This window comes from Armigeres subalbatus, chromosome 3, assembly GCF_024139115.2.
Source record: "Armigeres subalbatus isolate Guangzhou_Male chromosome 3, GZ_Asu_2, whole genome shotgun sequence".
Lineage (NCBI taxonomy): Eukaryota > Metazoa > Arthropoda > Insecta > Diptera > Culicidae > Armigeres > Armigeres subalbatus.
In genome coordinates this window covers 408,850,802-408,869,667 of record NC_085141.1, presented here as the reverse complement: position 1 = coordinate 408,869,667, position 18,866 = coordinate 408,850,802, and the positions used below count along the sequence as shown (strand labels likewise).

General features: G+C 43.9%; 1 protein-coding gene across 6 annotated transcripts in view; it reads left to right on the top strand.

Annotated features, from left to right (window-relative positions):
• The first annotated feature begins 465 nt into the window (after nt 1-465).
• Nucleotides 466-18,866, top strand: part of LOC134227109 (spondin-1-like) — a 153,437-nt gene continuing 135,036 nt past the window's right edge. For 2 of the 6 annotated variants that reach the window (XM_062708379.1, XM_062708377.1), the window contains exon 1: nt 466-584. The gene's annotated coding sequence lies outside the window, so the exon portion shown is untranslated. Of the gene's footprint in view, nt 585-662; nt 682-18,866 lie in introns of those variants that run through there. The other 4 variants (XM_062708381.1, XM_062708380.1, XM_062708383.1 and 1 more) reach the window with 3 other exon arrangements.

The following is an 18,866-nucleotide window of genomic DNA, read 5'->3' as shown; positions in this document are numbered from 1 at the left end:
CATATATTACTTTGCCTATAACTTATTCAATAAAAAACACTGGAAAACAGTTCAGTACTCCAACTACCATGCGTCTCCATGCCTTTACATATTTTACTGATTGTATCATCATTTCGCCATCATCAGGCGGCACCGTCAAAAACACGTTCTCTATTTATCGTAAAAACAATTAAGCCAACTCAATTGATGCTCACAGCATGTTTTCGCCGAAAACCAAAACAGAGAGCATCAATAAAGCCGGTCGGCCTTGCGATACTGTGCTGCTCCACTTTGGCTCTCCACCCACATTCTCACCGTCGTCGGAGTATTGGAACGACATTCTCTCAATGAAGGGCTCCTACTACGAAATCCGGCATTCAGCATCCTGCACCTATAGGAGCGAGTCTCTTCTCACAATCCGCCAGAGGAGATTTTCGCAGTGGACTGCGTTTTCGATTCGAAGATGACTATAATGACGATGACGATGCCATTGCAGGCGCTAGTCCCAGAACAAATCCCTGGCGCCATGAGTCGTCGTGTTCAGTTTATTTTTGACCGTCGTATCGTTCGGACGCGCTAATTCGCAGCTACCCATAGAGAAAAGAGTAAGTGGAGTAAGAGGATCATGTGAGGGCAAAGACTGGGTGATGCTGCATCTGAACTTGACCTGTGCACGATTGCAATTTTGTGGTTTGCTTCTGGGTGGGTGTGTTCGGTGGGAGGGAACCCAGTGCTTCGGAAGTGATAGCGTGAAAATTGGGTTCGGATTGTTTGGGATATCCTGAATATGAGAAGACGAAGCAGTCGTTCTAGCCTTTGGCGTGTGCAATATAAGCGCGGGAGGCAAACACCGAAGGAATGAGATTTTGAATGAAACCAAGCTGTGGAACTTTACCAAAATGAAGAAGATTGTGGCTGAAACCGTGCTCGAAACGTCGTGAAGTGTGATTTTTTGTGCTGATAATAGCGAGCAAAATACACAATCTCGTTGCCTTCGCTTATGTCGGTTTTCACTCAATCACTTCGCGCGTGAACTCGGTAAACATCTGTGTGAATGATTAATTAATTAAATCGGCTCAAAGCAATGCAAAGAAATTACGAGAATTTCAGGAATTATTATTAGTGCCCAGAGAGAGCAGACGAACGAAACGTAGCAGCTCGGAAGCGAATATAAAAGATCGCAATTATTCTCGTGATGTGCAGCGTCATCTCATCAACAACCAACCGAGAGGGGGTCATTTGGAGGTTCATGAGTGTTTGGTCTGAGACAATGATGGTCTGTTCGTTATCAAGAGTGTTTTTTATACAGCAGCGAGAAATTGATTTCCTTCCCTTTCAACTCACCTGACAACAACGTGGTGGTTGTTGCATATGTTTTGTTACGATACTATTATTGAAATTAAAGGACGTTAAGACGTTTATCATAAATTATTTTATCGAGCTTTAGTTTAATTACTTTAAAGAATTCCAACCAAATTATTCAATCAACTTTACGAAATAAGCTACATTTTGAGATTTTTTTTAGAAAAAGTGCTATTTTTAAAACTGTGCTTACCCAATACAGCTTTTCATCAAAAATTGTTTCCCATGTAGAGTGCTCTGTTTTGATTTGAAAAATAAAAAGCTCAAGACATTTTATCCGATATAACCGACACCTTAGAAAAACGATTTACTAGTGTAGTGGTAGATACTCGTTTGTGACCTAATTAAGTTGGAGATAAAATACAAATTCATATCTCGGGCAGCTGAGTCTTATTCAATAGTGAACATATTTTCGCATGTATTCTTCTGAAGAATTTTCTATCCGTTGGGACTGAGGATCCGTTGACATAATTTAGCATTTGGAAAGAAGGACCACACAGTGTTTTCCTTGTTGGACACTTCACTGGTCTATCACGAAAAGATGGAGACGCGCAGTACATTATAGTGTAGTTTTGTCCATTTTCGAATATGTTTATTATACAAATTTCTGCTATTTTAACGTGCCTCACCAGAGCTAAATGCCCATGTTTTGATTCCAGAAAGGTTAAACTATTATTATTATTTAATCAGACTAAGGCCGAAGTGGCCCGTATATAAGAGTCTTCTCCATTCGGCTCGGTCCATGGCTACACGTCGCCAACCACGCAGTCTACAGAGGGTCCGCAAGTCATCTTCCACCTGATCGATGCACCTTGCCCGCTGCGCACCTCGCCTTCTTGTGCCCGTCGGATCGTTGTCGAGAACCATTTTCACCGGCTTACTGTCCGACATTCTGACTACGTGCCCGGCCCACTGCAGTCGTCCGATTTTCGCTGTGTGAACGATGGATGGTTCTCCCAACAGCTGATGCAACTCGTGGTTCATTCGCCTCCTCCACGTACCGTCCGCCATCTGCACCCCACCATAGATGGTACGCAGCACTTTCCTTTCGAAAACTCCAAGTGCGCGTTGGTCCTCCACGAGCATCGTCCAGGTCTCGTGTCCGTAGAGGACTACCGGTCTAATGAGCGTTTTGTAGATTGTCAGTTTGGTGCGGCGGCGAACTCTATTCGATCGGAGCGTCTTGCGGAGTCCAAAGTACGTACGATTTCCAGCCACTATGCGTCTCCGAATTTCTCTGCTGGTATCATTTTCGGCAGTCACCAGTGAGCCCAAGTACACAAATTCTTCTACCTCCTCGATTTCGTCACCACCGATGCAAACTCGCGGTGGTTAGCTCACATTGTCTTCTCTTGAACCTCTTCCTATTATGTACTTCGTCTTCGACGTGTTGTGACTAGTCCGATCCGCTTGGCTTCCCTCTTCAGTCTGATGTAGGCTTCCTCCATCTTCTCAAAGTTACGTGCCATAATATCTATGTCGTCGGCGAAGCCAAATAGCTGGACGGACTTATCGAAAATTGTACCACTCGTGTTAATCCCTGCTCTTCGTATGACCCCTTCCAAAGCGATGTTGAATAGCAGAAACGAAAGACCATCACCTTGCCGTAACCCTCTGCGGGTTTCGAGGGACTCGAGAATGCCCCTGAAACTCGAACTACGCACATCACCCGATCCATCATCACTTTGATCAACCGTATCAGTTTATCCGGAAAGCCGTGTTCGTGCATTAGCTGCCATAGCTGGTCCCGATCGATTGTATCATATGCGGCTTTGAAGTCGATGAATAGATGATGTGTGGGCACGTTGTATTCGCGGCATTTCTGCAGTACTTGGCGAATGGCGAACACCTGGTCCGTGGTGGAGCGTTCGCCCATAAAACCCGCCTGGTACTGCCCCACGAGTTCCCTTGTAATTGGTGCTAGTCGACGGCATAAAATTTGGGAGAGTACCTTGTAGGCGGCGTTCAGCAATGTGATTGCGCGGTAGTTGCTACAAACTAGCTTATCGCCCTTTTTGTAGATGGGACACACGACATCTTCCATCCACTCCTGCGGCAAAACTTCCTCTTCACAAATCTTGGTAATGACCCAGTGAAGCGTTCTAGCCAGTGTCTCACCACCGTGTTTAAATAGCTCTCCTGGTAGTTGATCAACCCAGGGGCTTTGTTGTTCTTCAGCCGGCCAATCTCCTCCTGGATTTCCTGGAGATCCGGAACCGGTAAAATTATGTCCTGCGCGCGTTCTTCCAGGTCCATAACCATACCACCATCTTCGTCTGCCACATCGCCATTCAGGTGTTCTTCGTAGTGCTGCCGCCACCTTTGGACCTCACGCTCGTTCGTAAGAAGGTTCCCGTTAATTTCCTTACACATATCAGGCTGTGGCACGTGGCCCTTACGTGAACGGTTTAACTTCTCATAAAACTTTCGTGTGTTATTAGCGCGGTACAGTTGAAATCGAATTTTGTCTGTTCCGCGCCCGTTTATATCGTGCCTCGTTCGCCCTCGTGCGGTGTTGCAGCAATCTCGCTACATTCTTCTCCTCAACTAACTGCTCGCATTCGCCGTCATACCAGTCGTTTCTCTGATCCGGGGGCACCGTATCAAGTGTAGCGGTTGCGGTGCTACCAATGGCGGATCGAATATCTCTCCAGCCATCTTCAAGAGACGCTGCGCCTAGCAGCTCTTGCATTGGGAGTGCCACTTCCAGCTGCTGCGCGTATTCTTGGGCTAGTCTACCGTCTTGTAGCCGCCCAATGTTAAGCCGCGGCGTCCGACATCGACGCGTGTTGTACACCGTCGAGAGTTTTGAGCGCAGGCATACTGCAACGAGGTAGTGGTCAGATTCAATATTCGCATTGCGGTAAGTGCGGACGTTCGTAATGTCGGAGAAGAATTTACCGTCGATTAGAACGTGGTCGATTTGGTTTTCCGTTTCTTGGTTAGGTGATCTCCATGTGGCCTTGTGGATATTTTTGCGGGGAAAGAAGGTGCTTCGGATTACCATTCCGTGGGAGGCTGCGAAGTTTATGCATCGTTGGCCGTTTTTCGATACGGTGTGCAGACTATCCGGTCCGATGACCGGTCTATACATTTCCTCCCTTCCTACCTGTGCGTTCATATCACCGATGACGATTTTGACGTCCCGCAGTGGGCATCCATCGTATGTCTGCTCCAGCTGTGCGTAGAACGCTTCTTTCTCGTCGTCGGGTCTCCCTTCGTGTGGGCAGTGCACATTGATGATGCTATAGTTGAAGAAACGGCCTTTAATCCTCAGCTTGCACATCCTTGCGTTGATTGGACCACCCAATCACGCGTTGGCGCATCTTACCCAGCACTATGAAGCCGGTTCCCAGCTCGTTGTGGTGCCACAGCTTTGGTAGAAGGTAGCCGCTCGATACCCGCTTTTCCACACTTTCTGTCCTGTCCAGCAAATCTCCTGCAGCGCCACGACGTCGAAGTTGCGGGGATGTAATTCATCGTAGATCATCCTGTCGCAACCTGCGAAACCTAGCGACTTGCAGTTCCATGTTCCAAGCTTACAATCGTGATCCTTCATTCGTCGCCTAGGTCTTTGCCGATTATATGGAGTCGAATTATCTCTTATATTGTTCGTAATGATTGATTTTCAAGGCGGCTTATTGGGCCTGCGCAAACCTCCTGTCTCGTCGGAGGGCCGTCGTGTCAGGGCTGTTTAGCGACCCACCTAACACCAGGACCTGGGCTTGTGCGCTTTGAGCGGCACACGGTCGCTTTGGCTGGGCCTACTTGCGGATACATGCAGCTTTTTATAGGAATTTAACAGGGCCCACTGTCAAACCCCACCACATTCTAGGCAAGTCCACAACTCGCAAATGGCCTGGGTAGGGATTGTCATGGGATGCTGAACATGTTGGGTGGAAATTTTTCATTTAGTAAAATCGGTACTATAAACTTTTCTCGATTCTGAAGCTCATCCAGCACGTTGTTGCTTTTGATCGTTCTCTTTCATTACCACATCATTGTTTTGGCCTCTTCGACCTTCCACTGACAAACAGATCTGGGCGATACGGATCTCACTCAGTCATCGAACGAGAATGCCCTGTGGTTTCGTTACATTCCCCCGCCCGTGTAGTTCCGGGAAATCCAGATAATCGCAGGTCCAGTGGTGCAATCTTCACTGCAGGTCGAGTTATTAGTCCATTTTTTGTTTGTATCACGGCACGCCGCACTTGTCCGTCAGCAGCTTTTGTCACCTCAACTACTTTTCCTCGTAGCCACCCATTCCGCTTTGCTTCCTCGACTACCAGTACTAGGTCTCCTGGTTCGAGTGGCTTGGTTGGCTCAAACCACTTTGTACGCCTAGTTATTGTCGGGAGGTACTCATGAATCCAACGAGTCCAAAAATGGTTCACTAAACTCTGAGAAAGACGCCAGCTATCCCGTAGATTACGTTCGACCGTGTTGATCCCTATTTCTGGCTGTGTAACACCCTTTGTACCGTATAGCAGAAAGTGATTAGGTGTCAAGGATTCTTGGTCCGGGAACTCCAGGGGTATGTAAGTGAGTGGCCGGGAATTGACGATAGCTTCAGCTTCTAAGATTACCGTCTCTAGTACCTCGTCACTTGGGTGATGTGGATGGTCAGCAATGGTTGACATAGCGGTTTTCATGGAGCGTACCATACGCTCCCACGAACCTCCCATGTGAGGCGCAGCCGGTGGGTTGAAAGTACCACCTGGTTTTAGAATTGGTGAACGTCGAGGCGCAACCATTCTGGATATCTTGGATCTGTTTCACTAGTAGGTTTCCTGCCCCACAAAATTTGTACCATTGTCGCTGTAGAATGACTCTGGGGAACCACGACGAGCCACAAAACGACGAATTGCCATCACACGACTGTGTCGACAAACTATGTACCACCTCTAGGTGTATAGCGCGAACTGTGAGGCAGGTGAATAGCGCCACCCAGCGCTTTACCAGGCTACGAGCTTGTTTCACCATTAATGGCCCAAAATAATCCACCCCAGTGTGGGTGAATGGTCTTACAAATCCAGTTACTCTGGCTTCTGGCAAGGTGCCATCATGGGCGGTTTAGGAACAGCTTTCCTAATGCGTCAAAAAGGCACTTACTGGACACTTGACGGATTACTCCTCGTAAACCTGTTATGTAGAAATGTTGGCGCATTTCGTTACACACTGTCTCTCTGTTTCCATGAAGGTATCGTCGGTGATAATGCTCCACGATTAGAATAGTTACCATATGCTTCTTGGGCAAAATAATGGGGCGTTTCGCATCCATTGGAAGCGTCGGAGCCGCTGTAATCCTACTGTTCATTCGGATGATTCCGTACTCATCCATGAGAGGCGATAGACGATATAGCGGGCTGGACTTTGAGATTGACACAGCATCTTCGGGACGCAAGAAGTTCCGTTTCATGATTGCTACCTCGTCGGGATAAACCTCAGCTTGTATTTGTCGCCAAAGTAGATGTTCAGCTTTCTGAAGTTCATCCTGTGTCAACAGACATGGGTTTGTTAACTTTTCTCCTTTGAAACGACGAATACTCCGTAGAACAAAGGCAGCTGCTCTCAACAAGCGGTTCCAGTTAGAAAATCTTGCTGAATCTATCAGTGGTTGTCCCAAGCAACACCTCTTGTTTCTCAGTGAGTAACAACAACTGTGGTGTGACTTACTAAAGGTCTGACTTATGCACAACGCGTCATATTTGGAACTCTTTTGTGACACAAAAAGCGCAAGAGGTGGAGCCTATTTGCAACATCTTGCGGCTACAATGAAAATAAAAACACAAAAACCAACCGGGAATCGAACCATGGACCTTGAGATTCGCAACCTTCTACTATAACCATCACACCAGCAATTCTATTTGGAGATTCCGCTACAAGTGCACTACATAAACAACAAAGTCATTTGTAACTTCATTGTACCTTATACGGAACATGCAAGGAACTGTCAATAATAATATACTGCTCAGCTGAGCTCAAAGTGTTTTGCAACATATCAGAAACATTGTCGTAACAGCAATGAACCGAAGTGCTATTTATTCTGCAACTTATCTGTTTTGTTTCTGATATGAAACACATCGAATTGAAAACCATCCAAGAAGTCAGATGGGTAGAATATTGCGACGCCACTTAAACGGAAATGAAACATTGTGATTTTCTGAAACTGGGAAGTGGCTTTAGTGTGACTCGATGTATTGCCAGTGTCTTCAATGCAATTTATTAGGAACAAACACCTATTTGAAAGATGTTGCGCGTGCTGCTTGGGGTTGCACTGTACCATGGAACAAGAAAGCGGAACGAAGCTCAATATCTGTATCTACCTTATCTACTGCAGATGTTTTAGGCAAGTATTTACGCGACTTGTAGAGGAAATCTGGGGCGTTGTACCAAGGGCTTTTATTGTCAAAACTAGGTCCATCCTTCCATTTAGTGGCAGCATCTGCTACGTTCAATTTAGATGGGATGTAGTTCCACTCATCCACGCTAGTCGTCATAAGGATCTCCCCAACTCTAAACGCAACAAACTGGTGGTATCTACGACCATCTGATCTCAACCAAGAGAGTACGGTTGTAGAATCAGACCAAAGATATCTCTTCGTTATAGTAAGATCCAAGGAGGATAAGACGTTGTCCAGCAACCTCGCTCCAATCATTGCCGCCTGTAGCTCAAGTCGAGGTATCGATTTAATGGTGCGACTTTTGTTTTTGCGGCTACTAGTGCGCATCTTGGCTGACTGTTGTCTTCGAACCGGAAGAAAAGTACTGCTGCGTAGGCCGATTCGCTAGCATCGACGAAGAGATGAGCCTCTAAGTTATCCATAGCGATGCTTGCCACGTTTGGAAAGAAACACCGTGGCACTATCACCTCGTCCAAGCGCTGCATGTATTGACACCAATATTCCCACTTTTCTTGGAGTTCAGCAGCTATTAGTTCATCCCAATCCGTTCCCGATCTCCATATTAGCTGCATGAGAATTTTTCCGTGCACGACAAAGTGAGAAACAAGCCCCAGCGGGTCATACACCGACATCACTGCTTTCAGGACTTGCCGTTTAGTTGGAGTAATAGAACTCTGAATTAGCGCTTTAATCTCATCTTTCATTGTGCTCAGGAGACATCTTCTGTCGGCCTCCACACCATCCCCAATACACGTTCCGTATCCGAGGACTTCTCTAGGTTCATTGACACCTTTTGGGGGACTTGCCGTTCTCCTATCCTAGCCAGAACTTCCGTAGAGTTTTAACAGAAGTTCCGGATCTCGAACCCCGCCTGTGAGTGTACGTACTTCACTTCGTTGATCAGCTGCACCGCTTCTGACACCGTGTCCATGCTATCTAAGAGATCGTCCACGTAGTGATTTTCCACAATCGCCTTCACTGCCCTAGGAAATTCATCGGTAAACTCCGCAGCATTTTTGTTTTTTACAAACTGCGCTAGACTAGGAGAGCAGCTTGCGCCAAATGTTACGTCCATCACATAGATTTGAGGAGGTGTTTCCGGGTTCGGACGATACAGAAACCTTTGCGATTGTGTGTCCAAATATCGTATAGAGATTTGATGGAACATTTCCCTTATGTCGCTGACCACCGCTGATCTTTGCCGAAAACGGAGTAAAACGGAGAGTAGCGCAACCAGGAGATCCGGACCTTTGATCAACATATCGTTGAATGACAATCCTCCTGCTTGTGCTTTGGCATCCCATATAAGCCGAATTTTGTCAGGTTTTTTCGGATTTTGCACCACACCCAGCGGCAAATACCATACTCTGCTCGGGTCTGTTGTTTGAAGTTCTTCGGGAGTGATACGATGTGCGTATTTCTTGTCTTCGTACTGTGCTATCATTTCCCTTACTTTGACTTTCAGGTGTTGGTCTTTGTTCAACCTCGACTCAAGAGCCTTCAGGCGGCGTACTGCCATCGGGTAGCTGTCTGGAAAGGCAAAATGGTCGTACCTCCACAACAGCCCCGTCTCGAAAGACCCGTTCACTCGTCGAGTAGTTGCCTCCATAATTTTTCGAGCGCGTTTTTCTTCTTCGGCTTCTGGCTTCACGGTAACGCTCGATTCCTCCACTGCAAAATATTGCTTCATCCAATCATGTAGTTCTCGGTTCTCTATGTCGCGCACGAGGTGAAGGTTTAGCTGCTCCAGTACGCAACCATGATCGGAATTTCTGCCGTAAATACACCAACCCAGACGAGTTTTAGTCGCCACGGGCCCGTTGTCTCCTCCCTCTCGTAATCGAAGCGATGTTAGAAGGCGAACATGTTCTAATCCGATGATAATCCCCGGTGTGGCCGTTGTATAACTGCGAATCGGTAGACCCTTTAGGTGTGGATATGTTTGCTGTAGCATTTCATAGTGCATGCTCTGACTTGGCAGTAAAAGTTCATCGACAGTTCGCACGTTGTTGAGTTGGAATTTTCCCGTATCTCCAGAAATGACAACCGTAACCCGTTGAGATCCTTTCACTTCCCTTGAAATATTGCCAGTCCAACTCAAAGACAGGTCGTCGGTTGGTCCAGTGATACCAAGAACCGATGCGATTCCAGCCTCGAGTAGTGTTGATGACGATCCATCGTCCAAAAGGCGAAAGTTTTTTTTTTTTTTTTGCTGTTTTGGATAGTTACGGGTAAGTATCGAAACAAAGAGTATGTCATGGAATGGTGTAGTTTATGGTGTACAATACTTCTGGCGTCATTAGTTGACACCAATATACTGGCTGATTCCACTTCATATTGTAGTACATTTCTTGCTGCATGCAACAACTGATTGTGATGGAACCTGCATCCTTCGACGCCGCATTCTTTGTTGGAGCGGCACGGCCACTTGCGATGTGGTATAAGACAGCTTCTACATAGGTTCTTTTGCTTTACCGCCTTCCACCTACCATTAAGATCAAGCGTCTTAAACTGGACTTCTTCTTCTTCTTCTTATTGGCATTACATCCCCACACTGGGACAGAGCCGCCTCGCAGCTTAGTGTTCACTAAGCACTTCTACAGTTATTAACTGCGAGGTTTCTAAGCCAGGTTACCATTTTTGCATTCGTATATCATGAGGCTAGCACGATGATACTTTTATGCCCAGGGAAGTCGAGACAATTTCCAATCCGAAAATTGCCTAGACCGGCATCGGGAATCGAACCCAGCCACCCTCAGCATGGTCTTGCTTTGTAGCCGCGCGTCTTACCGCACGGCTAAGGAGGGCCCAGGTCTTAAACTGGACGCAGCTTGCAATTTCGTGATTCGAGCATTCACAGTACGCACAAGTTTTCTTAGCCGGTTCTATCGACCATTTTCTTTCTGTGGCTTCAGAATTAGTGGACCGCAGCTCTTCGGTGTGCACGTAGAGTTTCTGTTTATCTTGCCCAGTTTTATTGGATTTTGGATAAGTATCTACAGGAAACGTGACATCCGAAGCCATTACGACCAGCTCGGTCATAAAAGCGCCGAACGTTGTTAGATTCACATTTTCATTCCTTCTTTTAAAGCGCGACCAGTCCATTTTTATTGAAGGGGGGAGCTTTTCGACCAGCTCAAGAAGCAGGGTTGGGTTCCATAGATGGTCGTTCAAATTTGCGATGCACATGTGATCCACTGCATTCTGGACAGCAAGTCCAAATGTAATTATCGATGGAAGATTATCAGCTTTCGGAGGCGGAACAGCGCGCAATGAACGTAGAAGGGAATGAATGAGAATTTCAGGCCTGCCATACAATCTTCGTAGTGTGTCTATTACGGAAGGCACCGATTGTGGTAATAACAATCTGCTCCTAACAGCTTCCAAAGCGTTCCCTTTCAGGCATCTTTGCAATCTTGCCAAATTCTCCGCATCCGTATACCCACAGGCGTTCGTAGAGTTGCAAAACGAGCTATAAAACATAGGCCATTCTTGAGGATCTCCCGAAAAGTTTGGTAGTTCCTTTGGCATGACATGCCTGGCCGCTAGTTCCTCCGCCGAAGGTCCTGCTCTTTGTATCACAGCAGCAGGAAATTGTGACGACTGTGTTCTTCCATCAGCTGTCGTCAAATTTAGTCCAGCTTCAAAGGAAGACGGTTGCTGAATGTGATTGTGTTGGTATTCAGGTGGCAGTGCACTGTTCGTGCTCACAGAACCACCACTGTTGACTGCATGAGCTTGTGTAGACGAGAAGATGTGATTCTGGTTAGTCCACGGAGCGATGTACGTTGAAGGCACCATAGAATTAACGACATGTGAATCACGAGTAATAGGGATGTGTATGGATTCGGTTTGTGTAGCGAACGAGATGGGGTTCTGGTTAGACCATGATGGAGTGACGTTCTCTGTTGGAGTACCCCCAGCTGGCCGATTCGTCTTGGTTGGAATGATAACATTACGAATACCTCTAAGACTACCGGCTGGGACAAGATTATATGACCCCGAAACAGCTTTTGTCCCTGGGATATGCAGAGTGGAGATACTATCAGCTAGGGAAGTCATCTGACTGGAGACTTTCGGAGTCGAACTACTCGGAATAAAATTAGCAACATAACTACCTAATCCTGGGTACTGACCAAACGTGCTGCTACTTATCACTACAGATGGCAATGTTGCTGTTACCGTTACCAGATTATTGTTGGTGCTTGATAAGACTCCAAAACAAGTCGAAGGTAAAGTGTCACTGAATCTAACACCGCTAGAAGAGGTCAACGGTGTTTTACTAATAGCTAACGCTGCACATCTGCCCACTGGTTCGGAGCCTATTGCTTCGAGAGGCATCGATATTTTGCTTACGCTGGGCGGGATAATACCACTGACCACCGGCGTTGAATGGGGGACGGACTTTACATGGTTTCTTGTCGGAAAAGTAGCGACATTAACCATCTCGATGGAATCGACGCCCAACGTCGAGCGGCAGTGTGAAGTTTTGGATGTACTCACCGGTGTCCTTTGAAAGGTGATTTCAGTGGAAGAAACTACTTTACCGTGTTGTTGAGGAAATTGTGGGGGAACAATCGCATTAATAGTACTCTTCGGTTCAAACGCTGGGCCACTAGGAGTAACATCTGAGGCCATTATCGCCGAATCGTTCATCGTCGACGCCGCTATTGGTAGTGCGGTTTTGGAGAGACTAAACCGCTGAGCTGCTTCCGATGACACAACTGATGGCAACACGCTACTAGTTGACACAGCTACTACTTGTTGAACTGCGCCGACTTGGTGCTCACTAAGCCACATCTGAACTTTCTCTCGGCTTGCTCTACTACTTAATTGGCTTCTTCTGCTGACTCCGTCTTCCGCATCGTCTGCTTCTGCCATAAGCAGATCGTACTTTTTCTTCAGAAAATGTTCCTCTTCTTCCGCTAGCATTTGTCGCACAGCCGCTTGAGCCGCCTGTTCCTCTAGGATTATCTTCATCCGCAATGCTTTTTGCTCCTCCATCATCTCAGACTTAATTCAGTTCGGGTGGAGCGTCGAATGGTAGACGATCGATTTATTGACCTCCGTGACTGAGAGGCTCCATCATCTCCCCGCATTCGACATTCATCGCACTTCCAAGCACGATCCGGATCGGCGATTGAATCCGTTACACCCGCACATCCGAAGTGTACCCAAGTGTCACATCCATCACAACCCACGAGGTGATCGGCTGCATCAGGTCGATCGCATTTAGTGCAGTGTTTTGCAGTGGTGTCCATTCTAGGCTGGTGCACCAAAAAATCTTTGAAGATTATTCGGATAAGTTTTCGGGTAAGCGTGGACACAAGTCTGATAGCAGCATACGCAGCTTCAAAGCTGTAATTATATTTTTTTGTTAGGATATCGTTTTACAGAGATAATCAAACTTACATTTTTGTGTTTACGTATAATGAGTATTGCCCGAAACTCGCACCTTGAGAATTTATCTTCCGACCTAACGTGCTACAGTATTATCCTAGTTATTTAAGTTCAGTAGATTTAAATGATTTACATATAGGATAAGTTTTAGAATGCATGTACTCACTTGTAGGTTCTACAATTAATAACGAATCTAACCGTACAATTTCAATTAAGCCAATTCAGCCGTACTATTATAGTTTATATGTTCCTGTGATGTACAAGGGTTAGGGTTTAGCATGTAAGAATCAAATAAGATATGTAGTACTACCTAGTTCATGAAACTTTGTTCATGCTAATTTCCAATTCAACTGCACTAATCAAATTCAACTGCACTAATAAGAACGTAATCTAAGGTAGATTTTACATTCAATTATAGCTGATAATATAATAATAAACTTTTCTCGATTTTGAAGCTCATCCAGCACGTACACGTTGTTGCTTTTGATCGTTCTCTTTCATCACCACATCATTGTTTTGGCCTCTTCGACCTTCCACTGACAAACAGATCTGGGCGATACGGATCTCACTCAGTCATCGAACGAGAATGCCCTGTGGTTTCGTTACAGGTACATTAGTAATGCCATCCTTAATTTCCTAGCGCAGTGAGATAACAATCGTGAGACGTACGTTGAAATTCGCTAACAACTTGTTTATTTGGCGCGTCAGCTTTTCGCATCGAACAGAATTGTTGCTACGCCAGCTGGCTTAGGTCATGGCATGCTATGTAGATCATTTGCACAATCAATATTTCCATGAATTTTTTTTTTAATAAAAATTTAAATGTTTACCGATTATGATTAAAGCACTAAAATAAATCCTTGATAAAGCGCGCCTTAGAGTTTATAACAGAAAAGGATCCTCTCATCCGTTTTTCCAAATGTGCTAGAACGGGACCAAAATAACTTCAAAACAGTTCATATTTCCGTATGCTTTTCAAGCACCTCTTCTGATCTACTACGCCGCAGCTCTACACCCAATAACGATGCTCTGAATTGATGGACGTCTAGTGCATGTGGCGATTGTTCTGAAACGAGAGTTTAGTTCCATCCGCATTGAAAAACATCCGAGCCGGCATTATCACCATCGTAGACTCCAAGAGTCAAGAACAAGGCTATCGCCGCTAGTGAGGCGTGCGACGTTCCTCCATCTGTCCGATGATTGATTGAAATGGAAGTCGTCGCTGCGCTCATCAGGAACACCATCATCGGCACCATTCATTGTCGATGTCAGCTTCATTTGGCAAATTGCCACAATTGGACCGGTTGCCGCTGGATTGGTGCCACACGTGATTCCAGTTGGCAATTTTAGATGATTGATTCAGTGGATGCAGTTGAAACCGGGAGAGATTCAATTGAGGTGATAACGGCGCCAATCAATTCACTGGGGGCACTAACTGCCGTCTATTTGTGTTGATACGCGTGATGTTTTGAAGTAGTAATTTGTTGTTAATTACTTGTTAATTATATTCTTTGTATCACTAAGTAATTTTTACAGGTCTCTCTTCAAATGTCGACTAAGTAATTTATTGCTTTGCTTACGATTGATATGGCGCATAAATTTAAAAGAATTGAAATTTTTCTTTTGAATAATAGAATAAACAGCGGATTTTTTTTTCTCAATTTGGTCGTCATTTGGTGGAATTGAGGCAATGTATGCTTTAAGGCAAGCCTCTCGGAATCCAAATTTAAATCTACTCACGTTTTCAACTGACAAAATTTGGAGTGAAGTGCCCAAAAATGTCGAGGAAGCATTTTTCATTTACATATTATTAAATTTCAAATTTAACAATGTTAGTTTCGATTTCTGTGTCGGAATAAAATTTGACGCTTTCAGGATGATTGGTTTTATCGTTTTCTGAATAAAGATCGAATATCCATTCTTCACTTTAAGCCCCAATTGGTTTTTTTATTGAATTACTAACATTATTTACTAACATAAATTTTAACGGCCTTACATTACGAGTTTAACGACTGGATTTTTTTAATCCGTTATACATTTTACTACAAGTAAGTCAAGGGTATAATTCTCCATTATCTACGAATTGTGATCTCTTAGCATACTATTTTGAACGTGCAAAATATGCTGCAATAAGCAACTTCGACCATTTTCCAAGACGGCATTCAATATTGTTATTAACATCATCTCACGCAAGGTTGTGATGTTTTCTTATTTGTGGCGAACATCTTTCATCATCCCAATGAACGCATCTCAATTAAAACAGACGATCCCTGGAAGTGGTATTTGCGATTAAGAAAAACATGGTCGAGCACATTTCTCAATTCTCGAAGGCATTCTACGCACCCAGTCACGTACTCATAATATAAGGCGCGTCTCTATTTTTTTTGTTAAGCCAAGGATGCCTTCAACCTTCGTCATTCTTTCGGGAGTTTGGGAAGAAGTTTTGCTCAACGAGCGAGCGGAATTTTTCTATTAGCCCATCTTGCTTCAATTATGTCACCCGTCAAAAAAGTTTACCCCTTGTCGTTCCTTACTCGGGTAATGGCGGCCGTGGCGTTGTGCTTTGATAAGCTGGCAACCAGCATGGCGTAAAGTAAAACAAGGCGGAAAAATAAAAGAAGGAATTACAGCGAGCGGCATCTTTTTCTCTATATTTTTATTACAAAAGGGTAAAGTGTCGTAAAATGCTTTTCTTGTTGTGGAGTTTCAATATAATCTTCGTCGTTTCAATATAATATAAAATAAACAAATTTACTGATATTCACTTAAACATCAGTGTTGTTATGTTGAGTGACCTCTTGATCCATTATTGTCCTCATTGAACTTTGATTGGCGGTTTTGATGATCACATGAGGATTTCTTATGATTATGTTTTTTTTTTAACTATTATGTTAAGACTATAACAAGAAGCCAAAATTGAAAAATTTGATTCTTAACATTGTTCCAAATGGTGCTCGTCCTTTGAAATCTTAAACATCAGGTATCTTGGTTATCAAAGTTCACTGGTGACAGTCCTTGTTTTAATATTGTGGCTGTAAATTAGTGCAGCTAATTTTTCAAGAATTGTCTATTCTCATTCCACTTAATTTCAAATAGGATACTTGCCTATAAGACACGCCTAATATTCCATAAAATAGAACCACTTAATAATGTTTGTTCTTGATTGTGCAATCTGTCCAGATGACCACGCCGTGGGTGACACTTTGATGAAACATTTTCAGATCTTGGAGTTGCCTTGAATGGATGCGTTTTATTCCACATTCATTATGCACCATGCTTTTCATAAATAATAACGTCCCGTTCGGTGGAGAACTGTAAAGAGAAATTTTCTTCCAGCGACAGCTTAAGAACTCATAAATTAGATCAGCCACTTTGGCTGTGGAGCAGTTTTATGGGGTGAGAAAATTCCTTTTTTTGTCGTCCACCCATCGCATCGGTGAGATGAAAAACCACATAAACCACCAGCGAAGCATCCTTCGTAGCCATTGTCGTCGTGATCATCGCAACTGCGGTTTCTTCAACAATGAACACGCGGTGCCGTCAGCGAACGAACGTGCTCATGTATGCTGTGATGCGAATTAAGCCTTCATACGACGCCCATGGCTTTCTGTATTTTGGCGGCGTTGGTGCTGAAAAGAAAAGTTTGTGGCAAAATTATACAATTCGAAGACAAAGTTTTTCATTTTTCGGGGCGTCTAACCTTCTTTGTGGCGGATAATATTTCAAATGGACGCTTTGTTTCAGTTTCTTCGTACAAAGAAGGCTCGTCCTGGGACTCTGTTGAATATAAATCTATCGAATATTTTTTGTCTTTTCCCTGGCAAGGATAAAATTTAACTACAGTTAGATCAGAAACGCTATTCTGATAGAAGGAAAGAATAGTCAAAATTCCAAATCAACACAGCATGAATTTTAAAATGAATTGAGAACATTCCAATGGGAAGTAGAACGAATTTCCAGAAGAAAATGATGAACTGACGATCGTTAATCCGGACACTCTAAAGAACATGGGAAGCTTCTTACAAGAAGTTGTGAACACTTCTGATGGGATCTGCTCGGTGTTGTTTCAAACAGGAAGGATGCAGATTTCCGAAATGCCGCTCCCGAAGATGCCGTCCTAGGTGCGCATAGCCGTTTTAGTCCTGGCTGGTGAATATTTCAGTTGCTCTTCTAAACCGCCATTTCTAGGGTGGCAGATTATCTTCCTTAACTAGAACTATTGTACCGATTCTGAAGTTGTTGCAGTTCCGAGTCCAGGTAGACGATGTCCTTGAACGGAACACCTCGTCGACCTGTAGGTATCGTATGTAAAATAGTTCGCACAAGTCGATGCCAACATTTTCAAAATTGATCCAAGTGTAACTCGAACGAAGGGCAAGTCGACCATCGACTGTTCGTTAACCAATAAACAGTTGCTGATCTACATGGAAGCGCTCCAAATGGTAGTAGGGGAGAACAGTGCCATGGGGCAAAATGGCCTAACTCATAAAATCACTCATAAGATCTGTGTAGGACATTTATGAACGAATATTACTTATACAATTCAATATTAGTTATTCATTATTGAACTGCAATAGTAAAAATGAGGAAAATCCCTTTTTTATAATTTGCTTAACCTTCGGGAACTCGCGCCGTTGTAAAAAGTACAACACGTTCGAAAAAAAGCACGCTTCTTGTTCACAGCGGTCCAGGAACAAGCGAGTCCATGAAGGTTAAATTTAACGATTTGCAATTCTTCCACCTCACCCGTAAGATTGTCGTTCAATCCATTAAGACAAAACAAACAACCATGCGTTCACCATTATTTTACATGCAATTGAGTCATTTTACACCACCATTCGGGCGTTCTGTCTCAGACCCATTTAAAAATCATAATTTTAATGCGTTAGAAAGTCATTAAAACCTTATTGTTTTGAATCAGGAGATCATTGTGAAATGTGGCTGGATTTTTAAATTTTGCATCTGCACGTTAAAATGACTCGATATTCTTATTTATAGTGAGGAAAACGTCAAAGCTTATGGGGTGCATTTTGAACTGTTCTTCTCTATTAAGATTCCATTGTCAGTTTCGTTAACAAATGTTGGTGATGAAGTCGGCAGAAGCGTTTGTCGAGATTTTTCTTGGCTGCGTCGTATTCGAAAAATTCTTCTCAAAAGAATTAAAAGTTTTTTCCCTATTTCCACCGCAATTTTCTTCAAAATTTTCCGTCAAATTCTTTGAAATCTCCTCGGGAAACTATTCTGTGTTTTCTTAGTAAATTCACCTTATTTTCTTCAGCAAATTTATCGCAATTCCTTTGTTTCCTAGCAAAAGTCTTTGAAATTTTTTCGGCAAATTCTTACAAATTTCTTCGACAAATTCTTCGAAATTTCTTAAAGAAACTTTTCGAAATTTCAGAAGAAATTCCTCCAGATTTTTTTTTGAATTTCCTCAGAGAACTTTTCATAATCGCATGAGAAATTCTCCACAATTTCCTTGGGAAATTCTTCGGCATTTCCACGGCAAATTTTTCGAAATTTCCTCGACAAATTATTCAAATTGTTTGAAATATCTTCGGCAAGTAATTCGACATTTCCTTAGGATTTTTTTGGCAATTGCCTAGGGAAATTCTTCGGAATTTTCTCAGCAAATTGTTCCTAATTTCTTCGCCGATATCTCAGGAAAATTCTACTTACTTTCGACGTAAACTACATCTATGGAAAATACTCGGAAACAGTAAA